At 41.7% G+C, this 27,816-nt stretch overlaps 1 long non-coding RNA gene across 1 annotated transcript in view; it reads right to left on the reverse strand.

Annotated features, from left to right (window-relative positions):
* LOC105810098 overlaps positions 1 to 25,799 on the reverse strand; it is a 32,753-nt gene extending 6,954 nt beyond the window's left edge. Inside the window, exon 1 of the long non-coding RNA XR_001137482.1 lies at positions 25,629 to 25,799. This is a non-coding gene — a long non-coding RNA (uncharacterized LOC105810098). The remainder of the gene's footprint in view (positions 1 to 25,628) is intronic.
* Between the last annotated feature and the right edge of the window lie 2,017 nt (positions 25,800 to 27,816).

Below are 27,816 nucleotides of genomic sequence, written 5' to 3' on the forward strand. Positions count from 1 at the left end.
AACATTGAGCTGTAATTTTCTAATTTTCCTTTCTTATAATGCTCTTGTCAGATTTTTTTAATCATGGTTAACCCTGGCATCAGAAGGCAAGATGGGAAACATTATCACTTTTTCTATTCTCTGAAAAAATTTGTGTACAATTGGCTTTCTTTCTTTCTTTCTTTTTTGAGACAGGATCTTGCTCTGTTGCCTGGGCTAGAGGGCAGTGGCGTGATCATGGCCTCAAATTCCTGGGCTCAAGGAATCCCCCCTGTAGGCTTTCAAATAGTTGGGATTTAATTTTATGTAGAGACCGGTCTCAAACTCCCAGCCTCAAGCGATCCTCCCCCCTTGGCCTCCTAAAGTGCTAGGATTACTGGTGTGCGCCTAGCCCTCTTTCCTAGGTATCTGACAAAATTCACCAGTGAAGCCATCTGGATCTGGAGTTTTCTTTTTGGGATGTTTAAAATTATGCATTCTATTTCTTTCATTGTTATAGAACTGTACAGATTTTTTTGTGTCACTTTAGGTAAATTGTATTTTTCTAGGAAATTATCCATTTGGTCTAAAATTTTAGTTGTTCATATGACACTGATTGTAGTATCCTCTTATAATATCTTAAATATTTGTTGGATCTGAAGCCATGTTCCCTCTTTCATTCTTAATTTGGTTATTTTTTACCTTCTCTCTTTTTTCTTGATCCATCCCACCAGGGACTTATGACTTTATTAGTCTTTTCAAAGAACCAACCTCTTGCTTTGTTGAGCCTCTCTATTGTATGTTTGTTTATATTCCATTTGTTCTCGTCTTATCTTTTTTATTTTCTCTCTTCCACTTTCTTTGAGTTTAATTTGATATTTTTCTAACTTTTTGAGATAGGTACTGTGATATTATATTGTCTGTACCTATATCTCTGTGGTTGTATCTGTGTATATTGGTTTTCAGCCACAGTTCCTGGCTCAGAACGCCCACAGTATTTGTTCCAGTCTTTTGTTATAGTGGTGGGGCACTTTAGGCCTCAGAAGCAGGCCTCAGAAAACAGAATCTCTCTCTCTCTCTCTCTGATCTTTTTCTGACCTCCTTTCATTTGCCCAAGGCAGGACTCTAATCTTCCCCTACCTTTCTGATTGTGGGTCATAAGACCCTCATTCCAAAAGGGGTCCTGCTCCATACCTTGGAGGAAGGATGCTGCCTAGAGAGTTCAAGAAGAATCTGGACAGGCCTTGCTGGGTTTCCCCACTCAGTCTATTAGTATTAGATCATATCCTTTTTGTTCAATCACATTTCTACATGGTCGTCAATCATATCTATCCAATGAAGTCTCCATAAAAGGCCCAGGAGGATGAGGTGTGGAGAGCTTCCGGGAGAGCCAAACACAGGAGGTTCCTGGAGGGTGGCACGCCCAGGGAGGGCATGGAAGCTCTGCGCCCCTTCCCACATACCTCGCCCTATGCATCCCTTCATCTGTGTCCTTTGTCATAAACGTAAGTATTTCCCTGAGTTCTGTGAGCCGTTTGAACTAATCGAACCCAAAGAGGAGGCTGTGGGAACCCCAACTTGAAGCTGGTGGGTCAGAAGCTCCAGAGACCCAGACTTGAGCCCGGTGCCTGAGGCAGGGGCTGCCATCTTGGGGAGGAGTCCTCAACTGTGGGATCTGAGGCTATCTCCGGAGAGCTAGCATCAGAACTGAATTGAATTGGAGGACACCCGGCTGGTCCCGCTGCAGTAAACTTACTGTAGTAAACTGATTGCTCGCGTGATGTGTGGGGAGAAACCCCACATTTGATCACAGAAGTCTTCTGTGTTGATTATTGTTGTAGAGTGAATAGGAAAAAAAGCACGTTGAGTGTGTGTTTTCCACTCTCAGAGATGCTTAGATCATTGTTTCTTCAGTCTTCCTCTTTTTCTACTATATGTATAGTGAGGGTATAAATTTTCCTTTGTGGCTTTAGCCACAACCAACATGCATTTTCATTTTTCTTCTATCAAAAATATTTCCTGATTTCCATTGTTATTTCTTCTTTGATTTATAGATTATTTAAAGGATAATTCTTAATTTCCACACATGGAGGGATCTTCAAATTATCTTTTTATAATTTATTTCTAATGTAATTCCACTACTGCCAGCCAACAAATTTTATATATTGCAAGCCTTTCATGTTGGTTACGATTTGATTTAGACTACTCAGCATGTGGTAATTTTTATAACTATTACAAAGTGTACTTTAAAAAGAATGAGTTCTGCAACATTAGTGAAATATTCTTTAAATGTCAATTAAGTCAAGTTTGTTAATTGTAAAGTTCAAATCTATCTCTTTTTTTTTTTGTCTCCTTAATGAGAAAGGTATGTTAAAATCTCACACTGATTGTAGATTTATTGATTTCTTCTTGTAGTTAGGTTAATCTTTGCCTCACACATTTTGAGGCTATGTTATTAAGTGCATACATTTTTAGAATTACTATATCTTTCTGGTAAATTAAACTATTTGTATTATAAAATATTCCTCTATATCTTTAGTAATCATTTATGCCTTAAAGTCTACTTTCTATAACATTAATATAATAATGCTGGCTTTTTTTGTTAGTGTTTTTCATGATTTATTTTTTCTATTCCCTTACTTTGAATACTTCTGTATTGTTCTTGTTGTGTGTCTCCTGCAAGGAGCACATAGTTGTTTTCTTAATCCAGATCAACTATCTTACCATTTGCTTCCTATTAGCCAATCCATTCTAAATTTCTTTTCTTATCTCCTTTCAAATTGTCTTTTTTAAAAAAATTCCATTTTTCCAATTATTTGTTTGGTATTTACAAGTTACTTCATCATTCTTTTAGTGATCACCCTAGATATTGCTACGTGCACCCTTTGTATCTCAACATCAAACACTTCTATATTTTCCCGGGTAGTGCCAGGACCTTGTAGCACTTTGACCAACTTCGATGCTATTTTTTCACATATTTTGTAAATGTACTTAACTTTTGAGGTGTAGGTGACGCTTAACAAAATGCACCCATTTTAAGTGCAAAGTTTGATAAAATTTGACAAATGTGTACACCCATGTAACCATCGAGATATGTAACATCCACTTAACCCAAAAAATTCTCTCATGTCAGTTCCTTCACCTCTAAGCAACCATCAGTCTGCTCTCTGTTACTGTAAGCTTGTTTTTGTACTCCTCCGTGTTTGGCTTTGTTGGAACAGCGTGTTTTGAGATTCATTCCTGCTGTTGCACGTATCGATAGTTCATTATTGTACATAGCTGAGTGATATTCTATGGTGCTGATATTCCACAATTTGTTTATACATTCATCATTGCATGGATATTGGAATTGCTGAGTCACATGGTAATGTATGTTTAGCTGTTTAAGAAACTACCCAATTGTTTTCCAAAGTGATTTTGCCATGTATTTTGATTTTTATATATTTAAAACCTCATGAGACTTTAGTATTATGACTTAAATCATCAATATTCATTTATACTTCCCTTTGTGATTATCTTTTCTTTCTTCATTCTTTTCTGAATCTCTGAGCTGCCATCTGGGATCATTTTATTTCTGCCTGAAGATCTTTTAATATTTTCATTAGTGCTGGTCTGCTGCTGCTGAATTCTCTCCATTTTTGTTTGTCTGAAGATGTATCTATTCAGCTACATTTTTAAGGATGTTTTTGATGGTATTGAAATACAGATTCCAGTCATTTCCTTTCAGTGTTTTAAAGATATCATTCCATTGTCTCCTGGCCTTATTATTTCTATTGGAAAGAAAACTGTCAGTCTTATTGTTGCTACTTTGAAGCTTATTTTTCTTCTTTGTGAGCTACTTCTAAGACATTTTTGTCCTTGATTTCCAGCAGTTGTACTGTGGTATGCTTAGGTGTGATTTTCTTTATATTTACTTTCTTGATTTTGTGGTGTTTCCTGAATCTGTAATTTGATATCATCCATCCATTTTGGAAAATTGTCAGCTGTTAACTTGGCAAATAATATTTCTATCTTTCTTCTCCTCTGGACACAAAATGACTCATATTTTAAAACTTTTCACTGTATCCCCTATTTCTTAGCCTCATTTCTGCTTTAATGTCTCTGTGCTGTTGATATTTATTAATGACCTTTAAGTTCATTAATTCTCTTTTCAGCTGTAAAACCCACTATAGAATTTTTCTATTCTAGAAATTTCATTTAAAAATTATTTTCAGTTTTCTACATAAATTCTGAATCTTCGATTTCTGTAAACATACCAAGCATAGTCATTTTAAGTTCTGAGTCTGATTATCTGGATACTTATAAGTCATTTTTTATTGTAAATTTTCCCTCTTGGTTATCTTCCACATTAACTTGTTTGTTCATGTGCCTGATTATTTTTTAATGAGTGCCAGACATTGTATATCAAAATTGTAGAGATAAAGTCTAAGATGACTTTATCTTTCCATAAAGACAAAAATATTTTCTTCTCATTAGTAGCAAAGGGTCCTAGCAATCCCAGATAACCTTAATGTCATCAGAAATTGAGATGATCTGAAGCTTCCTTTAGTCCCCGTGAAAGTCAGCCCATTTATAGTTTACTCTCAGTCCTGGAGAGCAGCCTTGTCGCTTTTCCAGAGCTTAGGGGGTTACTGGGATCTCCTTCTTTGGTAACACATGAACTCCAGGTTTTTCTCCCAAGCTCCACGAATTTGTTGGTCTCTGTGGAGCTCATCTGCCACTTGGGAAAGCTGCAGAAATCCCAATGCCATGCTTATCTGTCTGTGTTTCCTTCTGTTCCAACATCTTGGCTCCTTGATTCTTCACTAACTTCTTAGCTCCCTGATGCCTTCAAGCATTTTTAAAAAGTAATTGTTAGTTTTTCTAGTTCTCAGCAAGAGGAGTAATCCCAATTACTTAGACTACCACAACTAGCAGTGGAACTCCCAGGAAAGGAAATGTTTAGGTATGAATGAAGAGAATTAGAGTAAAGAAAGAGGCAAGCTACAAAAGAAAATATTAGAAATCATGTGTACATGAGCATTAAATGTTTCTATTTTATGTGAGAGCATAAAATGAACAGAAGTGAAATATGACTATAGTCTCTTAATGTTCCACAGTATCACTTTTATCTTTGATTATAAGCGATATTGATACACACACACTAACTAATCTCCTTACTTTTATACATTTATTTGGGAAAGTAAGGAAATTTGTTATATATCCCCAAACTTCTAAGGTATTAGTGATAGCATATAAGGTATTTAGAGGGGAAAAAGGAAATTAAACACACTGCAGTTACTCAGGTAATAAAACAAAATTAAAATGCCATTGGTCAATTATTAGGGGACAAAAATTGTCATTCAAAAATTAATTATCCTATCAAAATATATGAGAACAATAAAAAATATAAAGATTTGGGTAAATGTATGGTTCCTGTGGGGAGGGGGGAGCCACACGAAGAGCAGGGCAGTACTACCAAAACAAAAGCACAGTAGCATTTAAAAAAAAGAAAGAAAGAAGTCTCGAAAGAAATTATCATCAACAAAAATAATAGAAAATGAAGTAGTAGTAAAATAGAAATTAAGGAAAGTAAAGTTCGTAAACAGAAAACTCCTTTAAAATAAACGCTTGTTGAAAAGTCAGTTTTATACAAGCTAATCTATTATTTCCTATCTCCATGGTTCCATTGCCTGTCACATATTTCAAGAGTTGGGGCATTTGGGGACTTTATAATCAGTTACTTAGGATTACTGCTTTAAACAATAATCTTTATTCAATGGATGGAAATGTAAAATGTGTATGTGAACAGGATGAATCTCTAGAGATCCAATTTATCCTGAACAATGTTTTTGGAATAAATTCCTGATATAATTTTTGTTTTCCATGTATTGGTTTCTTTTTCATTAAAAAATCTACATACAAAAGGGTTCTAATGAAGTGGTTAATCAATGATTTTTGAAACAACGGTACAGTTTGCAGAGTTGCAGCAATTTAGCACCATAGCACTAAATCAAAAGATGCATTTATACGTGGAGGAGAGGAAAAGAAACAGAATTTGTGAGGATGTGGTATTAGAAGCAGTTGAATGAATATTTTAGCTGGAGTCACTCCTGGGTAATCATGACAAGGAAATATACTAAATGAAGGTGAAAGCAATGGTAGCCAGCCGAGGCTGGCTCAAGAGCATCATAATTGGTCTATACTTGGCAATGAAGAGTGTACCAAGTACAGCACTGCAGGTGCTTAAGCTTGGTGCATTCTAGAAGTCAACATGAAGCATAAAATGCTAGAAAGACACAAGAATGTTGTGGTTTTTAGTTTTGCTCCTAAAAATAGATTGATAATTTGGAGTAAAGAAAATATGTAGTAGTTTAGAAAATAAACCTGGTATATAATAACAGAAGATTGAGTCTAGAAAGACTGTATTAACACAAGCCGTTAAAATAAGGCCAAAATATGGTGAAAATGCGTAGACTGCTCTCTCAAATGGGATGGAGTTTTCTTAATGTGACCTTCTGACTCAGGATGGCTCCTGTCTGGGTTTCTTTTCACTTATGATTATGAAATGTTTCGATGAAAATATCTATAATATTGCTCCAGAAATCCTCCTAAAGAACAATCGGTTGGTTTATGCTTTTTGCTTTTCCTCAAGCTGAGTTCTGCGGCACTTGTAAAGCTGTTATGTCTCAAGCTCAAACTTAACCTTCTGTGCCCTGCTCAGCGGTGCTGGGGCCGGGACTCTACACACATTTTCCCTTTGCCTGCTAGCTCCCTCTTAGACCCTGCCGACAAGGGACAGTAGAGGAAAACTGGCAGGTGGGAGGAAGGGAGAGGGACCTGTCCCTTTTTGCAGCTTCTTGTGGGATTCCTGTCTGTTTCCTGTCTGGTCGGCATTGGATGCCTTGCTGCTTCTCCCCGGCAGCTGCACTTGGTTCCAGGTGCGGCAGTTTGCAGTTCCCTAACCTTCGGAGAACGTGCCTCATTGTGCCCCTTCGGGGACACCAGCACTAGCCACTGGCACCTCGTCCTCAAAGGGCTGGGTTTCTGCTCTACAAGCTCCATTTTGACGCTTCCAGGTTTTAAAGATTCCAATACCTTCCCTTCATTACTCCAATCCTGGGAGAGATTGCTGCCTCCTGAAGTTGCTGATTCAGTCTATAAAATATGACACCTTATTGTCCTACTTTCGCCTGTCAGTTACTCTAACAGGTAGAATAATGGTCCTCCAAAGATGCGTACGTCCCAATCCCCAAAACCTGTGCATAGTTTACCTTACATGGCAAAAGGAACTTTGCAGGAGTGATTAAGTTAAAGATTTTGAGATGGGAAGCTTACCCTGGATTTTCGGCATGGGCCCAATGTAGTCACAAAGGATTTCAAGAGAGGGAGACAAGAGGGTCCGAGTCAGAGGAGAGGTGACAACAGAAGCATGGGCTGGAGCTGTGGGGGCTGCGAGACAAGACATGCAGGTGGGCCCCAGAAGCTGGAAAAGGCAAAGGCACAACTTGTCCCCTGGAGCCTCCAGAGGGAATGCAGTTCTGCCAACATCTCTATTTAGCCCAGTGAAACTGATTTCAGATATCTAACCTCTAGGACTGTATGGTAATAAATCTGTGTTGTCGTAAGTCACTAAATTGGTGACAATTGTGATACAGCAGAAATAGGAAACTGCCAGTTACTAATGCTTTATATCAACTTCTCTCTGTTAAAACAGCTGCTGTGGTTTGTTTCTCCTGACTTGACCCTGATTGATTCGAATAGAATCTGTATGCCTCATTCTGTATTATTAAAGGGTTAAATATTGCTCAGTTATTTATTTAATTTGAATCCTCAGGTCCCAATTACATTTTTCAAGGTTAACATTAGTTTTCGAGGACATACTGAGCATTGAATTTTTTTAAAGTAGTTTTCCTATTTGTAAAATCTTGTCCTTCTCATTAAAGCCATTTACATTATAGACTGTAAAATCAAAATATATGAGCTAAATTAGAAATTAAAGCAAAGAACGTTTACATATCAGTTTGTCAGGTTGTCATGGTGATCAGGACGAGCCAATGTAAGATCTGTGGCACTCGTGCTGTGGGGAGCAGGGCAGACTGGCCTGGACCCGTGGGAGCTGGGTGTCTGGTTAATGACAAAATGAGTGAATGGAACTTATCTGGGGATGAAGGCAGAATTCAGGGACTGGAAAGTCCAGGAAGGCTGGGATTTGGAGGCAAGTGCAAGTTCTGGGGATTTAGTGAAGATGTGAAGTTGCAGCTGTGTATGGTGCTGCAGGTAGCTGAGCTGAATCCAACATTTAGGAAGAGCCCAGTGGAATAGAAGCAAGGCTGCCCTCCTGGTTTTTAGTGCACACAAAAAATTCATAGTCCAAGGGAATCTTCAAAGGCAATAATGAATAAATGGATCCACAAAAGGATGTCTAGAGAAAATATTTTGACCTCTGTTTCCAAAGCAGACGCATGAATGCATGTAGAGCAGACCCCTTATCCATGGGGGATACCTTCCAAGCCTCCCAGTGGTTGTCTGAAACCATGGATAATACCAAGCCCTATATATACTGTGTTTTATCCCATACATACACACCTATGATAAAGTTTAATTTATAAATTAGGCACAGTGAGAGGTTAACAACAATAACTAATAATAAAATAGGAAAATTATAATAATATGCTGTAATTAAGGTTATGTGAATGTGGTTTCTCCCCACCACTCAAAATACTGTAATATTTTTGGCCAGTGGTTGATGGTTTCAGGTGGGTAACTGAAACCACAGAAAGTGACATGGTGAACAAGGGGGACAACTATGTTATCGTTTACTCTGATTTCTGTAGCATCCCTGGCATGAAGATTTGCAAGTTCTCCATGTCAGTTTAGTTTTTTCTTTTCTAAAAGGAAAAATAGCATCAGACAGATCCCACTATAAGAAAAATGGGAGACTGATTATGTTACATTATGCAAAGTGTAGCACACAGACTTAACGAAAGTCCTTTTATCACCACTGAAAGAAGATGGTTCAGAATTATTCCAGTGAAACCTGCCAGCTGCCAATCAAGGGGACTTTGTGACAAATGCTCAGAATTTATCTGCTCTTAGAGACAAATTCCACAGTAACGTACCCAGCTTTGTTTTCAACACGCATGAACATTTCACAGACTGAAATAACATTTCTACATCCCCATAAGTATTGTGGTTTATTGGTATATTGGGGCCATGTCCAAGACCTAAATGGTTGGGCCTGTGTCTTTGGCTAAGTCCGGTGGAGTAGTGTCAAGAGCTGTGAAGACTGAGATTTACCCTACTTACAAGCTAACACGTTAGCTTGCTACAGTTTCACGAATGCTGGAAGAAGCTATGACATATGTTTCTCCATAAATTAATATAAATATATTGGAGACAGAAACGTCTCAAGAGTTTTGCAGAGCTTTGCCCTGAAGGAATATGTGAACGTGTTGGTTTGCATATCAAAAGCTCTTTCACCTCAGGAGGGCATCTCTGAAAGATTGGTAGCGGCTGCATCCCACAGTGGCGCCGCGATTCTCAGACCTAGGGCTCGAACTTGTTTTGTAAAGCAAGGCAGGTCTGCTGGGAGCCACAGGAGGGGAGCTGATCAAAGAATGCCTGCCTGACAAACAGCCACCTGTGGCTAAATGCAATTAGCCCAAGGGACAGTTCCTGCTTAAACTCCTGACTACCTGTCTCCATCCACAATAACCTGATAAAGAAAATATGGAGCCAATATATCTCTGTTTAAGTGATAAATTTACCTTAGAACTTAGAAGTTAGCCTTTGAATGATTTTGTAACCATTTGTTCACGTAGAAAGAGTTAGTTAAGGGATCTGAAGAAGCCTTTTGAAAAACTGTTAACCTGAGAGGAACTACCTGTTGTTATGTAAATCTGTTACCCCTAGCAACCAATCACTGTAACCTATAATGCCCATGTAAAACTTCACTCGTGGCCTTTTGAGATTGATGGAGCTATCCAAGGCCCCCTGAGTACCCGCTTTGCCTATAATCTTTATAAATCTATAAAACTATACCTTCATCTCTGTGTATTCTTTTATTTCCATTATTTTCCATTTTCTATTATTTTCTTATCCTTTGCAACAACTCTACCAAAGGGACCTGATTTTTTGCTGGGAGCATGGCCATCTCCCCACAGGCATATATGAGGATATGTCAGAGACCAAGGACTTTTACTTGCTGCAAAAGCAGTTGGTTGAGTACATTTTCTTGTGCCAGTTCCCTGAGCCCCACAGGGTGGCACAAAGAGAGAGGCAGGTAACACCTGGACAAGCAGTGAATTGCGTTATAGGTGGGGAATTCTGAGTTTAGGGAACCTGAATTACAACAGGCAGTAAGTCAGCCTGATCTTTGCCCCCAGGGCACTCCAACGTTTGGAGGCCAGATTAGATCCATTAATACATGACACTGAATCAAGTGGTTAAATTAGTTTAATCGATGTAGTGAAAAATTTGATTGAATGAGTCCTCACAGCTTATGTAGAATGGAGCTTGCCCACCTAGAACATATCTAAAGCACATTCTAGCCCAACTAGCAAATCCAGGAGAGTCTGACATAAACGTATTAAATACACAAGTTTTGGTGACAACTCCTCAATGTCTAGTGTCTCCTTTCCAGGGATCCTGCTTTCCTACACATTTACTTCTCCCTTTTCTATCCCTGCAATGGTTAATTTTATGTATAAACTTGACTGGGCTAAGAGATGCCCAGATAGATGGTAAAACATTTTTTTTCTGGGTGTGTCTGTGAGAGTGTTTCTGCAAGAAATTTATCATTGAATCAGTAGACTGAGTAAAGGAGATCCATCATTATCAATGTGGGTGGCATCACTCAATCCACTGAGGGCCTGAATAGAACAAAAAGGTGGAGGAAAGGTGAATTTGCTTTCTGCTTAAGGTGAAACATCCATCTTCTCTGGTCCTTGAACATCAACAATCCTGATTCTCAGGCATTCAGGTTCAAACTGAAACTACATCACTGGCCTTCCTGGGCCTCCAGGGTGCAGACTGCAGATTGTAAACCTTCTTAGCCTGCATAATCACATGATGGAATCCCTCATAATAAATCTCTCTATATAGAGACAGATAGATATAGATAGATAGATGGATGGATAGATAGAGAGATAGATAGATAGATGAAATCATTTCTGTTTCTCTGGGGAAACCTAATACCCTTCTCTACTCCACTAAGACTTTATTCTTCATATCTGTAATTCACAGCATTTAAATGAATGAAGGCTGCTGCTTAAGATGAAACCAACCTTGAGAATTTCCCCCACACATTAGTAATTATATTTTTGGTACCTGGTGATTAAAAAAAATGCAAAATAATCAAAAGTTGCTATGAATTCAGTAACATTTTCAAATAAACTTATATTTCATTAATCATAATGGTTTTTATCTATATTGAAAAACAGGACTAGCTATTACCTATTTAGCTATAAAACTATAATTCACCAAATGTTTTGCTTCCATTTGGTGTCTATCACAACAATCAGGGAACTTTTGAAAACCAAACACCTTTTGGAACTCAAAGCAGTAAAACAACCATTCTGGGACAGCAGCAGTCAGGATTAGTGTTTTGATAGCAAGCTCCTTGGCCTACATTAGTTTAAGAATGGTTTCACCCCAGGGCAGTAGGAAAAAGTTCATGCTGAGTTGAGAAGAAAGGCTGATTAGACAGCAATGTTATCTCACTATATTTCTATTCTTTGTTCTATTTGTCTATTCCTCTCATTAGAATTGAAGCTGTGAAAGGGTAGCGATCAGACCTGTTGTATGCCCAAGCCCTAGCACCGTTACTAACATAGGGTGAGTCTCAACAAATATTGTTTTGAAGAAACGAATGAATAATCAATCTAGTCTTATGCTACTGAGGCTTAGGATTCCCCTAATTATATTATACCAATGCCATTGGTCAAATCAGTGACTTCTTGGAATGGCCACATCCTGTTCTCTGACTCGACTCTCAGAAGAAAATAAACGAAGGCTCGCCTTAGTCCCTCTGAGAAGTTTCTAACTCCTGGTATAGGCAGGATAATTCATTGGTCCAAAGATTGATATTACTGGCAGAAATTATATCGTTACGGAGAATAACAGTAAACACTGCTGAAAACAACTCTGTTGGCTCTCTATTTCCCATATGGTAAAGTCTAAACTCCTTGGCCTCACAAACCAATCCTTCCCTTCCCCTCTGGTCTCCTGGGCCACTCTTGCCTTCACTGGCCTTCTCCTGGCCTCCAGCTAAAACAAACAGCCTGCTGTCTTCAAACAGGCCACTCTCCCTTACCCCTCTTGACAATTGCATTCAAGTATTACCCTCCTTCAGATCCCATCTCCTTCAGCCTGGAGCTGCCTCCTGTTTTCTTTCCCACAGCTCCTTGTTCGTACACCTGGAACCCACCTCAGGTGTTCGTTCTTCATTTTGCTCCCTTTGCAAGCAATGCCTAGAAACATGCCTTTAGATTCAAAGGTCAATAATTCATCAATATTTAATTTTATCATCTAATTCTTCAGCTGCATTAATTTCACTTTTCTATTAAGACTTTTTTGTGAAAAATATTAAATAAGGAAATAGTCCCTCCATAGAATTCTCCAAGGATGACAGTGACTATCCAAGGATGAGAGTTGCAACGACATGGTCCAGCTACTTTTTCTCTAATGGAGACTTGATCTCCGAGATGACCTCTGAGTTCGATGTCATTAAAAGAACTGGTAGTTCTCCTTGTACTGTTTTATTGAAATGGTTAACAATAGCACTTGCACTCTCAGAATTCTGATGTCTATTTAGATCACAATGGCATAGAGTACCTGACTGTTTACTGATGTTAGCTCTTCATTACAAAGGGAAGAAAAAAAACAGACAAGAAATATATGCAACAGAAAATAAAATGCATAGTGGAATATTTTATGTCAATAAATGGAAATCTACCTCCTAATTTTTTATGACTTTATAGATTTCTATTTTATGACTTTATAACAACTCAATCCAGTTTATATTCTTGGACATTTAATTTTTACCTATTATGAACATTGTTTGTAGATAGTTTCAAACTTCAGTCTGATCAAGCTGTTAAAGTTGCAACAAGAAAAACAGAACCTGGTGCCTCTTGTTTTTTCCAGGATACCTGATAAAATGAATGATTTCATTCAACAGTCTTCCACCAAGTAGTCTGAATACCCAAGCGCCTGGAGAGGCACACAGCAAGGCATGGCCAGGCTGAGAAATACAAGCTTTGTGTCCCAATCCTTCTTGCACTAAAACCACTGTCTTTCACAAGACATCAGTGGTGTCTTAAAGCTGAAGAAATAGATCTCTTTAGACAGAGTTTACCTAGTAATAAAAGATATTGGCTAATAGAAATTTATTGTAATAAAGAGAATCTGTTGAAATCAGAATGTGAAATTGTCAATTTCATGAAAAGCATTTCCAACAGCAATGAGCCCTTTGCTATATGGGCCAAAGATCAGTCAAGAGCCTAATTTTTCAATATCCCTCCGGCAATTTAGTAGACAACACTGTAACTCCAAAATGATTAAAAGGTTTACTTGGGAGCACCAGTAGTTTGAGTTTGTAGTTTAATCTTGCTACCTCCTTGCTGTCTCCCTTGCTGATGTAAAATGATATGAGCAACTGTTCAGAAAAAGTACTTCGGGTTCACCCATTATCTATTTTGCCCCAAGACTTGGCTAGGCCAGAAGGCTTTTAGGATGTTAGAGGATTATAAATGATAGCTTATCATGGCTATAAAACCATAAAGTAGCATTTTGTAACACGGTTAATGAAGTGCTTGGGTTTTCTCCATAATAATATAAATTATTATATCATACATGGCCATCTGTTTCTTTAAAAAGAAAAAGATCTACTTTCAATTCAGGCAGGATATTGAGGATTGCAGAGGAGTAAGCGCTTTTTGGAATTTAAGTGCTTAGATGGGAAATGAGGGCAAAATGCTGGCGAATTTCAGAAATCAAATGTATTAAAGGGTAGAAAATGTCTGGCAAAATATTCAAGCCGTAACAACCGAGCAGGAACAGCCACTTCAGGAGACAGGGAAGAACCTGTCTCTTAGAGCCAGGAGGGACCTTAGACTATGCCTGGCATAAACCTGTCTTCTGATGTGCATCAAACTAAAGAAGCACCACTGGTTAGCAACTGAGTTGTTAGGAGATTTAATAAAAAACTGTTAGTCATTGAAAAGATAGGAAAATACTGAAAGTTCTTCATGTTGATGAAAGAATTTGCTATAAAGAACAGGAACTTATTTGGAAAAAAATTGTCCAATTAAATCACTATTAGAACACACCACTAATGTGCTGGCATTTCTTTCGCAGGTCTAAGGAGCCAGGTCTGGTTTTGGGAAAGCTATAAGCCAAGAGTATTCTCTTCTGGGTCATAGCTTCTAATTTTGGATCAAGTCATGTAGTCTGTGAGGCATCTAAGAGCACGGTCATAGGAAAGCAGTGATGTCTCATACCTTGTTTTAGAATTGCAGAATGTCCCAACTCCAGTGGAGGGAAGTTTGGTTACATCTATCAAAATTACAGATGCATTTGTATCTGATCCAGCAACCCCGCTTCTGAGTATGTTCCTAGAGTCACAACTCCACGCGTGCAAATGAACAGCATTGACACGTTGATTTTAACAACAAACACTTGACAATAACCCAATCGCCCATCAATAGCAGACTGGTTAATAAGCCATACTCATCTACACAATGGGTGCCATGCAGCTGCAAGAAAAAAAAGAAATGAAAAAAGAAAGAGAATAGATGAGGACCATTTCCGAAAAGGGCTGCCTGTTAAGAAGAAAAGCAGGTGCTGAAGAGAGCACACAAGGAAGAAAGAAATAGGAATATATGTTCCTACTTGCTTGATTCTGCAGGAAGAAAAGCTTGAAGGAAGTAGTGAGGTGGTTAACTACAGATAGAGTAACCGTATATATATTAATATATATGTATATATATTTTGCCTAAATGGGATACTTTTGGGAGTGAAAGGGTCACTGTTAATATTTATACCAAGATAATAGGCACAGTTTGGAACTGCTCCAGACAAACAGTCCCCGTGATCACTATAGAGGGGATGGATGGGTGGTGGGGCTTGGGGACCAGAGTATCTGGGGACAGGTGGGAGTGAGACTTCCCAAAGTACACCTTGTTATATCGCTTTGACTTTGGAATCATGCAGATGTATTACCTATTGAAAACCACAAGAAATACAATTTTAGAAAATTTTGGGAGTACCACGGTCACTGTAAGATTTGTTGCTGGATTTTGATGGTCTTTAATGGTGGATAAGCATTTAACGGTACCTGAACTCACTATTAACAGTGTTTGAAGACAAGACTGGAGAATGCATGACTACAGAACCACTTTCTCGCAGGTGAATTTTCTAATTAAGAGCTGAGGATAGTCAACCTTCACATATTCATCCATCCCTTCAGTCATTCATTCAACTTTCAGCAAATATTCGTTGGGCGGTTTCAACGGGTTGGGACCTGTGCTAGCCCTGGGGGCTCTCTGGTGCTCAGGATAGATCCACACACACCCTCCCCATGGAGCCCTTGGTCCAGCAGAGGGGACAGACAAGTACACAGGATGTCAGATCAGTGTGGCAGCGTGCAGTCACTAGAGAGGTAGCCGTGCTGTGGGAACATGGGCTGAGATCACTGATCAGTTGACTAAGCAAACGAATGAATGAATGCAACAAGACAAAGGGACCTCTTATATGCCTTCCAAATCTGTACGGCACACACGGTTTCCAATATTTTGGAAAAACAGGAATGAGGTAAACTCAGATTGCTCTGCTTGGTTAAGGAGAGGGTTTGGTTTGCCGTTTTTACATATAATGAGCACTTTTTCTCTAAGAGAAAGTGTGTGTGTGTGTGTGTGTGTGTGTGTGTGTGTGTGTGTGGCATGCATAGCATAAAGAAGAGAGTTGGAGCCTAACAGAAAAAAAAATGAACTTATGTCTTTTAAAAAGCCTTCATAGTTTATAAGGCAGGGAAAAAAATTATTCCAACAGCAGAATTCGTATTAAGAACAGAAATACCATTCAAGAAAATACCTTGACAATACAAAATTTCAGTTAAATAGGAGAAGTAAATTCAAGAGGTTTATTGTACAATATGGTGAGAGAGGGAGAGAGAGAGGGAGAGAGAGAGAGTTTCGTAATACAAACTAGTCTGGAGTTCTGGATTCTAGTTTCCCTCTTTCATGGACTTGCTGTGAGACTTTAGGGGGAGACAATGAGCCTCTCTAAACTTTAGAAAATATAACTAATAGTGTTTGGCAAATTGCTGTCTTCGAGTTCTTCTAGACTCCTAATTCTCTGTCCTACTTGTGAATTTTTTCTCTATATTCCCCTCCACATCAATAGCAGACATTTGATTTCCCATCTTGGGACCTTGGCACATGCTGTCCCTCTGCCTGGGTTGGCCTTGCTCTTGTTTTATACATGGCCAGCTCCTCCTTACCTTGTGGGTCTTAATTTTGTCTTTTCAAAGAGGCCTTCTTGGGCCAGGCACAGTGGCTCATGCCTGTAATCCTAGCACTTTGGGAGGCCAAGGTGGGAGGATCACTTGAGGCCAAAAGTCAAAGACCAGCCTGGACAGCATAGTGAGACCCCATCTCTAAAACACACACACACACACACACACACACACACACACACACAGAAAAACCAAAGAGGCCTGATCACTCTATCAAAGTTAAGTACCTTTGTTATTTTCTGTCTCCTTCACAATTCTTATTGTAATTTCTCATATTTTGCCTGAAATTATTAGCTCAGGGAAGCAGGAACAGTGTCTGTCTTGCATGTTCAGTGTCCATCACCTGGGAGCTAGAAAGTTCCCATAAGGATTTGTTGAATGAACTGATGAAAAATCCTTCTATTGGGTCATATTCTAATTTCTTGAATGGAGTGGAAGTTTCCATAGATAACCTCAAGGTCTCTGTTTCTGGCCTAAACAACAGGTGTGTCTTGCCCAGACTACCCTGGCACAATCCATCTCCCTACCCCATGCCCCCCCCCACTCCACCCATTTGGCGGGAGGGGAGTGCTTGCCCTTAGGCTGCTGCAACACTTAGGCGATTGCAGACTGTGGGGGCAGATTTTGGAGGCGGTTGTTTCCAAATTTGGATATTTCAGAGATGTAGCTCCCATGGGACACTATAACCATTCCTGTTAAGCATTTCTATAAGCATTGTGTTATAAGCATTTCTGTCCGATTATAATTTTTGCAAAACCAATAATTATTTATAGCACTTTGTACAACTGACATGTAATTCCACTGGGACTGAAGTGGCAGAGCTGAGAAAAAGCTGGCCAAACATGTTATTTGGGGCCCTTCTGCACAAATCTATTCTCTAGCAGACCAGAACTTCCCTCCTCTGGGCCTCTTTCTTGCTGTGATTTTTTTTCCTCTTCTGCTTTTCAGTTGAACTTATGAGGCAACAGCTAGCTTAACCAGGTGGTTGTCACCTAGGGCCTCTCACCCTACTTGAGCACAGACTCATCTTCCTGTTCGGTTTATCAATGACATCAGCCGAGGCTAGAAATAAACCAGCCAAGGGGGCACAAAAGGTTTTTAAATTGTCAAATTGGGCCCTGTCAATTAATAGTCACTTTGAAAATGTGTTCGTGGTCACTGTTTCACCAAATGTTCTCTCCCCCGTGCCTTCTGCTCACGTCTAGACCTGGGAGAATGCCACAGAACTGTGGGACATGCGTGTGAGCTGGAGCTGTGGACGAGACCCGCTCCAAACGCTCACTTTGCGGGTGATGCAGAGAGTCTAAATGGTGGAGAGATGTGCCACGCACCGGGCACGGCCGTGGCCAAGGGGGGAGCCAAGCAAAGGCTTGTCTGCTCTGCCCCGTCCGTCCTCGGCTGCTCTCTGTCCCCAGAAAGTTCACCTCCACATCGCACCTCGCAGCATCAGGGCAAGATGAGGTCTGGGTTCTCTATTTTCTGCCCAAATGGGGCAGACTGCCTGGTGCAGAGGAAGCTCCCAACTGTGTTCGCGTCCTGGGGCTGCTGTAACAGACAACCATGACCTGCGTGATTTAAACAACAAAAATGTTTTGTGCCACAGTCCTGGGGCCAGAAGTCCAGGACAGATCACGTGTCGGTAGGGCTGGGTCCTCCTGAGGGCGGCGAGGGAGACTGTGACCCAGGCGTCTTCCAGCTTCTAGTGGCTCCGGGAATTCCTTGGCCGTAGCAGAATAACTCTAGTCTCTGTGCCTCCGTCCTCGCACGGCTGTCTCCTCCCTGTGTGTGTCGTCCCCTTGCCTTCCCTCTGCGCACATCTGTGTGTGTCCAAATTGCCCCTTTTTATAAGGACACCTGTCACATTGAATGAGGGTCCACCTTAATGCTTCATTTTAACTGGATGAGCCTATAAAGAGCCTATTTCCGAATAAGGTCACATTCTGAAATACTGGAAGGTAGGATTTCATATCTTTTGGGGGGAACACAGTTCGGCCCGTAACATCATCTAAAACCCTTTTACCGTCGACTGAACTGCTAAACCGCCACCCAATGGTGCTGAACAGGGCGCAGACAGGTAATGAGAGACTTTCTAAACCAAGGTGGAGTTTAAACAAATGAACAGATAATAGCTTGAATTGAAAAGTATTATTATTGTTGTTCTTATTTACTTTCAATGTTCTCCCCGACCAAGTTTTCTATCATTCATTCATTCATTCATTCAGCGTAGATTTATTGAATTCCTACTGGGTGCTAGGCACTGTTCTGGGACATCAATAAACAAAACGGACAAAAAATCTGACCATCCCCCATTCAGCTTATATCCTAGGTGCAGGAGACAGACACAAATCAAATATGTCATTATGTCAGATGATAATAAATACTAGGAAGAAAAATAAAGCAAGGGAATGTAAGACTGCCCGGGGAGAAGAGCAACCTAGTTTTGGGCAAGGAGGTGAGGGGGAGCTGACCAAGGAGATGTGTTGGAGCAAAGACAGAGGAGGGATGAGGAAGCTGAGTTGGTACCCGGGGAAGCGCAGTTACGAGGGCCCTGCGGTTCAGCATGCCCGGAGCAGCTGAGCATGCTCTTCTTTCTGATGGATTGGGGCCAGGTTGTGAAAGAAAGGTTCAAGGGTGAAAAGTCTCCATTACGCAGAACAATTAACAGGCAAATATTTAATAGTAAAGAGCACTGGGCTAAAAGTCAGTACAAAATTCTGGCTGGTCAGCAGCCTTCACCTCTGCCCCTGCACCAACCCCCTTAAACATCCCAGTCCCAGTCTGGCCTCTGGGCCCAGTCCTGTCTGTAGTCCTAGAGGGTTTAACCCAACACTCTGGCACCCTTTCCTGGCCCCTGCTTTGTTTCCTTGCTCCCCAAAATGAACCCCGTCTTTGATCCGATCATGGGGGTCCACCCCTATTTCTTAAATTTGAACATCTATTTTTGACTCTTGATAACTACTTCAGTCCCTGTAGGGCTGAGTTTCTGACTTTCTAGTGCCAGACACCCTCCCAGGGACAAGAGGCCTGGGTTTCCAAAAATGGGGCCCAGTGCCTGGGGCCTGGGCACCAAACGCCACCTGCCTGCACGACCTCCAACGTCACCTGCTCCCAGCTTCTCCTCTCGGGTTCCGACAGCTGTTGAGGACATCACTTCTTTCTGCAGCCACAACCTTTAAAGACTTCACTCTGTTTTCCAGACTGTATTGCTCCTGGCAAAGCCCTCTCCACATGTTCTCCAGGTGCCTGTCTCATTTGAGTAGGTACACCTGCTCTGACCTTCATAGCCTGGCCCACCTGGTGGATAACAGGCATACCAGCCATGTCCCAAGACAGGAGGGTGCAGAGCAGTGGGTCTAGGCCTGGCTCTTCTGCCAATTGGCTGAGTGGCCTCGCGCCAGCCACGGGGCATCCCTGGGCCTCCTTCCTCAACCTCAGAATGGGCATGTGTACTCAAGGGGCACAGTGGGGGTGGGGGATGGATCTAGAGCATCTGCAATATGAGGATTTTGTAAATTCCACGTTTTCATAATGGATGAGGTGGAAGGACCTTTTTCTCAATACACGCACTTGCACATTTTTGCCCTACGCACAATTCTGATGTGTTTAACACAAAACTAAGAAGCTTGGTTGCAGGAGGCTGCCAGCCAAGACCTTCCACAGGGAACTTCAAGCCCAAGAGAAAGGGATGCAGCTATGCGGAATGGGTGCTCATTACGCTCCTCCCCTGGGCCAGGTCTTGGCTGAGACTCATTTTTAATGCGGTTGGTGCTCCAGGCCCTCCAGCAGCCAGAATCAAACTATCACAACATAAAACTCACTGCTCTCCTTCCCCAGAACACACCCCACTGTGCAGAACCGTTGCCCACAAAGACATCAACTCATGTGAAATCAGATGCACACCAGAGGCAGCTTAGGGGGGATGCGCTGCCTGGTCGGGGCCTGGGAAGGCGAGCAGGGGGTGTTCTTCCCTTTTGCCTGGCCCCTCCCAGGGTCGTAGGTGCGGAGGAGCAGATCTCCTCCTACCTGGCATTGCTTGCAGAGCCACACCCTGTTTTTTGGAGGACAAGAACACATTCCCTGACAAATCTCCTTTGGTTTGATAAAGCTACACCTGAGGCACATTTGGGGGCAAGGAGAGGACATTCCCTGTGAATACATCTAAATTGCCCATTCTGGGCATCTCCAAAATAAATTTTTTAAAACTGATTTCACTGTCACACTGGGATAACTTTATACACTTTATAGACCAAAAGGGGACATAATTTTCTATCTGTAAAAGCCAACAAAATAGGTTTGCCTATAAATATGTATTTCAGTTTCTTCGATTAGCTAGCATATTTGTTATTTGCTCTCCAAATTCGAAAACCTGAGTTTATTTTTTAAAATCAATAAGAAAGTCCTGTGCATGCCCACCAGGGAGTGTAGGGGGTTTTGCGGGGTGGAGGTGTTGGCATGAGGCGGGGAGGTGTCCCTTCTGCAGGCTCAGGGTAGGTGCTGGGTCTGTCCTGCCTTAGTATGCCATGTGTCAGAAAGAAAACACTCCCATCCTTCCTTAAGAGTCTTGTGAGGTAGTTTGAACGAGTGGCATTTTTATTTTGCAAATGAGGAAATTAAGGCCCAGAGAGGTTAAAGGACTTGTTTAAAATCTCATGACTCATTATGGTTGGAAACAGAAAGCGGTCCCCTGACTTTTTCTGCTGCTCCCTCTGGGACTTGTAGCTATGACAGTTCTGCTCTGACATGGGATTGTACCCTTCCTCTCCTCTCCATCCCTAGGGGACACACTTCCATGCATTGAACATCAGTGTACACCAGAGACCCTTCTTGATCATCGGCCAGCCCCAGATGAAAGTGTTGCCTTAACAAAGTGATTCTCCAGGGAACTAGGCATGGGACCACAGTCACAGATAATGCAGAAGGGAGGTAGGGAGAGAGGTTTTCATCCCCCGTGTTGCCAGCTCATGCTCATGTGCAGAGGAAGGACTCAGACTTCCAGCTTCAAGGTGAGGCAAATGTGAGACGTCCATACCGATGCTTGGAGGTTCCCATTCTAGGGCCAAGAGACAGTTTTCTGACCCACTACTCATTGCTGGGTGACCTGAGCGATCAGTGAATCTCTCTGCACCTTTGGGGTCTGGTCCATCAAATGGGGATAGTCAGAAAACTCACTTTGCTGGTCATCATGAGGGCAAATTGGGACAAAAACACTTTGTAAATAGTAAACTCCCATCACAGTGTCACCATTATTATCATTAGGTAATTAGAGTGTGGAATATAACAACAACAGATGGTTTCCACTTCCTCCTAAAGAGATCACAATCTGGGAGGGATACGTGTTATAGTCACACAAAGCTGTTTTAAAGGCAACTGCATTCCTCAAAAACTGCATCATTCAGAATTCACCTAATTCAAGTCTAATTTTCCTATAGATAGGATCACAAAATGTGGAGGGTATGTTCTCAGAGTGCATACATCTGTACTCATGGTAGCATGTTTTTGCTTTAATGATGCTTTTTAAAAATGCCCTAGCGCTATCCCTTTTATTTTGTAGAATCTTTCTCCTGAACGAACTGCACTGTGGATCATGGCCAGTGTCATGTCTTGTCTCCCATATCTAACGTCATTTCATAGAGCAGGCAGCCCTCCATATCCAGGGGTTCCACATTCTCGGATTCAACAACCATGGATGGAAAGTATTGCAAAAAGAGAAAAAAAAAAGCAAGGAAGGGTGGTTGCATCTGTGCTGAACATGCACAGACATTTTTTTCTTGTCATTATTCTCTCTTTTTTTTGTTTGTGGAAAAGCTCTTGTCATTATTTTCTAAACAAAATAGTGTAACGACTATTTCCATAGCATTTACATTGTATTAGGTATTATAAGTAACCTAGAGATGATCTAAAGTATATGGATGTGTGTAGGTTATGCAAATACTACACCATTTTCATGGATTTTGGTATCCCCAGGGGTCCTGCAACCAATCCTTGCAGATACCGAAGGACAACTGTAATTTACAGTACATTTTCAGTGCCACCACTTTATAAAAGCTTAGATGACATTGTCACAGGATATAAAAGATGTTAAATTATTACGACAATGAATGTTTAAAAAAAAAAACAGCACGATGCACTCACAAAAGCCTCTGCTTCCAATTCACAGTGTGATTCCCCAGGAAACTGACCAAGGCCTGTGAGGGTTTTTGTTTACCGCCACTCCGGGTGGCCACTACACAAGGGACTAAATGTGGTATAAATTTCACCCAGTCGGTCTCTGGCTTTGATATGCTATTCTGGAGAACTCATACAAATTTGGAGGAATTTGCACTATTTCAAATGTTGCCATTCAGTGATACTTTATTACTATTTTACATAGCGCTATTTAAAATTTACATAATTCAAATTTACATGAAATGTGAGTATATTGTTCAAATGACAGCACCTTACCAGAGCAAATAGCATTCAAATGACCCCCACGTGGGTGGAATAAAGGTGAGTGGGGTGGGGGCACTGGGTAATTGGGAAGTACTTTTTGAAGGATGAACATTTTGAATATGTTGAACAAAAATACATTTTGAATATGTTTGAATAGAAAGTAATTTGGAATGTGTTGAATAGAAGACATATTCTAATTACTATAATATGCCAATTCTTTGGCACCACTGGAAATTGCTCAATTTTGGAATCAATAGTTCTTCTGATTGCTGCAGTTTTGAAAGGACCTTCGGTCCTTTCTGTTTTCAAAAGCTTGGCCATTGTCATGGTTTGGGTTTCACTCAGAGGCATGATAAACACCCAGGGTGGGGAACAAAGCCATCCTCAAAGGAAATCTGCCTGAAATTCCTGGGGGTCCGGCATTTAAACCTACTTTGTCCCTAAGCACAGCACATGAATTATGTAATATTTCTTAATAACTAAAAGTAACCATTAATATCTGCCTGAAAGAAGCTTGACGTGGGAGTTTTATCTTTGGTTGCCAAAGGATACATTAAATCCTTTTTGGTGTTTGTTGGAATAATGGAATAGACAGTTTAGGTTGCTTAGCTGAACACGGAGCATATTTTTATCCTGAATGGGCAACGAGAAATCCTGATTTTAAAACAGAGATAAAATTCCTTCTCTGCTTGAATTAGCACACTAATCAATTAATCAACAAATATTTATTGAGTTCCTGCAATGGAACCTTTGACTTCCCTGTTTAATAACTCTTGACAAATTCTCTAATATCCTGTCAAAGAAAATATTTCCTCTGCCAAACCATCTTAAGACATGTTTATTTTTCCATTTCATCTTTGGACTAGCTAAAGGTGTTTCATTTTTTTGCCCCCATAGAGATGGATTATTAAATTTTATGTCTGTTTCCAGTTCTAAGTTATACAGTCTTCAGTCAGCAAAGTAAGTTTATGTTTCTACGTTAAAAAGATAGACTCATGGGATAAGATCGCCCAGCTTCACGGTTCCCAGACCTGGTTTGTGCATCAGCATCATGTGGGGAACATAAAGATAAATGATCTAATGCTAGCTAATTTGACATTATTCCAAATTTCACTTGGGAGCCACTGACTTCATTTTACAGGCAAGGAAATTGAACTCTGCCAACTATTTGTGGCAGAGTTGGGCTACAATAGCAGTCCCCAACCTTTTTGGGACCAGGGACCAGTTTCATCGAAGACAATTTTTGCACAGACCAGGGAGGCGGGGGCATGGTTTGGGGGTGATTCAAGTATATTACATTTATTGTGCAGTCAAATCTCCCTGCTAATGATGATCTGTATTTGCAGCTGCTCCCCAGCGCTAGCATCACCGCCTCAGCTCCATCTCAGATCATCAGGCATTAGATTCTTAAAAGGAGTGCGTAACATAGATCCCTCGCATGCACAGTCTACAGCAGGATTCATGCTCCGATGAGAATCTAATGCCACTGATCTGACAGGAGGCGGAGCTTATACAGTGATGCCAATGATGGGGAGCAGCTGTAAATACAGGTGAAGCTTCGCTTGCTCACTACAGCTCACCTCTTGCTGTGCAGCCAGTTTCCTAACAGGCCACAGACTGGCGCGGTCGGGGCCCGGGGTTAGGGTGGGGTGCCGCAGGGCTACAAGACCCCAGGTCTCCTCCCAACTCAGTCCTGTTTTCATTCTACTGAAACTTCCATTACATTCGGGGATTGGGCACAAGGTCCCCAAAAGTCTAACTCCCACAGGCGAAGAAGGAAGGAGGTTGAAGGAGCCACACGCATGCAGGATAAGTCTCTGGGTAGCTGTGGGTAACGTGCCCTGACTCATCCCTATGGTGAGGCCCAAGCACCCCAGGAAGGAGAATACTTGTAAGGAATTACACAAGAACGATCTGCCTGGGAGTTTAAGGGCTGGACCAGAGTAATGAAAGGAGTTTGTGTACAGGCTGGAGATACGTGGAAGCCAGGCGGATGGAGCAGGAGGGGAGAGAAAAGACACCTCAAAGGCCATCAGAAGTCTCAGGTGGCTGGCCTAGGTGAGCAGCTCAGTGTCCAGGGGACAGCTGGCCTCCAGGGGGACAGCCGAGGGCTGCAGAATGAGCAGAGCAGCAGAGAAACAGGCAGATTATTTGTGAAAGGCCTGCGTTTGGGCTGTGTCCATCACCCACGCACTGCCTTATCCTCCGAGAAGCTGGCCAAAAAATACTGCTGCTTTCAGTGGCTACATTTCGAACCAGGTAATGCTTGATAAAGACTGAACATCCTGCTCTTCCTCCAACTGGCCTTTTCACCTATCCAACAAACAAAACCAAAGCTAAAACCAGACCATAATAGCAATAAGGCACAGGAAGATCTAGCTCGTCGTGCAAGGAGAAAGGCCTTGGTCTCCCACGATCATTTCCACCAGCCTGATCCTTACCTGAATGCCACCTGCAGAATCTCAGCCCAACACAGTGTGTCTCGTACGTTTTCATCATAAGGTTACCATGTCACTTCTTTGGGAATAGAACGTGATATTTCTGCTCCTGAGCAAATGGCCCAAGGAGAGAAATAATGAATTCTTAAAGGACAGGAAGTCTATTTCTCATCTCGAGCATCTAGAGGACAGACTGGATTCTGTGAACATCCTGTAAAATTCCCAAGACGTCGTGAGACACACAGGAGCAACTCAGGGACAGCCTTAAAGCAGGCTGCTCACACTCTGCGACGGTTTGGTCTTACCTCCGTGCCATGAGGTGCGGCTTGGCAGCCCTTTCCCAATCAGATAGGGAGCAGGTTGGACACAGTGAAGGAACCCCCAGAGAACCCATGGTGCCCGTGGTTTGCAAAAGAGGAAAGAACACAGAGGGCCTGACTTTCCAGAATTTTCACTGCTCATTGGTCAAGCCATGGCTTCCTTGGTGTGTGTAGGAGGCACAACACCCCGTTCATGCCCAAGCAGGCTGGCTGAGCAGTAGGCAGCTTCTAGGAACTCCACAGTACAGGTGGTGTGACTTGTCAGGTCCCCAGGCCAAAACCAACATGGCCCCTGCAGTCACCTTCCTCTGATCTCTCAACCTGGGCTGACAACCAGGGCCTCTGGCCAGACAGGTCATAGGACACGCACCAAAAGCACTGGATGTAGCCTGTGCACACCAAGCCCATTTGGCAAGCACATCAGGGCCCACGCTGTTCCACCATCAAAAACCCCTGCTTCTTATTTGGGCTTAGAGAAAGCATGACCCACCCACACCTCAGCAGTGCAGCTCCTGTCATGTCTGGGCTGCAAATTCTGCTGAAGTTGCCCAGATGTCTTAAAAATGTTTTATCTTCATTCTCGAGAATGTGGAGACTCAGTTATAGTAACAGGAAAAGTATCGAACCAGGCAAAGTATCAGGAATTTTCCCTAAAAACTGAACAGTGGCATCTCATGGACTGTGTCACCACTGGCTGTAGAACCTTTATTTACTCATTTATTCATTGTTTCATTGAAAAAACAATGTGGCCGGGGGACCCCAGAAAAACCTTAAAGTTAGGCTGAGTGTGGTGGCTCACGCCTGTAATCCTAGCACTCTGGGAGGCTGAGGTGGGAGGATTGCTTGAGGTCAGGAACTCAAGACAAGCCTGAGCAGGAGCGGGACCCCGTCTCTACCAGAAATAGAGGGTGGTGCGTACCTGTAGTCCCAGCTACTTGGGAGGCTGAGGCAGGAGAATCACTTGAGCCCGGGAGTTGAAGGTTGCAGTGAGCTGTGATCACACACCACTGTACTCAAGCCCAGGTGACAGAGTGAGACTCTGCCTCAAAATCAACGACAACAATAAAAAACCAATGTGTGTTTCTGTGCATGTATGTGTGTGTGTGTACCTGTGATCTTTCTGCCCCACGTACCTCGCAGGTCGCTTGGGTCTCCAGACCTTGAGTACTTTGAGTAGTAGATCAATGTCACGCTGCATTAAGGACCTGGTTGAGGCATAGTGGTTTGCCGTTCACGCTGAGGCCAGACGTAGCTTTTGCTGCGCTCTCCTCCAGCGCACGTTTATATAAGAGGGATGTAGAAGTGAGCCCAGAAAGGTTGAAGAAGTTTTTTAAAGAGAGAGTGAGGGAGAGCAGCTGCCACAGGGAATGGAAACTTGAGAGAAGAGAGTGTTTAAGAGGATTTTAAGGGGCTTTAGTGATGCCTTCTTCCATGTGCCCAAGAAACCGCGTCAAAAATCCATGTACATGATACTGTAATGAGGATATAAACAAAGGAATAGGAACTACCTCTGCCTTGGGGAGTCAGGGAGGACTCCACTCAAGAAGCAGCATTCAAACTTGATCTTGAAGGATGGGTGAGAATTTTCTAGAAAGGAAAGAATTTGTCAGTTAATGGGTCTCAAAAGCAAGCCCAGAGCAGGTACTGGTACTTAAACTTTCACTAGACTGAGGGGAAATGAGGAAAACAAGGGTAAGGCAATAAGTCTTTTGGAAAGCTAAATTTATCCAGCTTAAAGAAACTTTGGTTTGAGATGATGTACTTTCTACTTTTGGGGTATTGCTGTTTTTCTTTTCTCTTACGAAACCAAGGTAAAAATAGATGGTATTATTATCATTTATATTCTCTCTTGGCCTAACAAAAACAACACATATTTCCCACATTTAAAAAAAACGTACTGGTCTTTGAAACCCAAAGTTCTGAGGACCATGGGTAGCGTGTTCCAGGCTGGCGTGAGAGATGGTGCAAACCTGTCCTGCCCGGACGGCCATGTGCACGTGCAGGACTGGGAGGGACCCAGGCTGTGGGGGAGGATGGGGACAGAGCAGTGATGTTGGGTTAGATAGGGGAAGGTCTTTCATAAGGAGCTTGGACTTTATCCTCTAGGAAGGAGCAAATAACAGGGGTTTATAACTGAAGGAGACAGTAGATTATATTTTATACTTGTTTTGGT

This window comes from Propithecus coquereli, unplaced genomic scaffold, assembly GCF_000956105.1.
Source record: "Propithecus coquereli isolate 6110/MARCELLA unplaced genomic scaffold, Pcoq_1.0 Scaffold203, whole genome shotgun sequence".
NCBI lineage: Eukaryota > Metazoa > Chordata > Mammalia > Primates > Indriidae > Propithecus > Propithecus coquereli.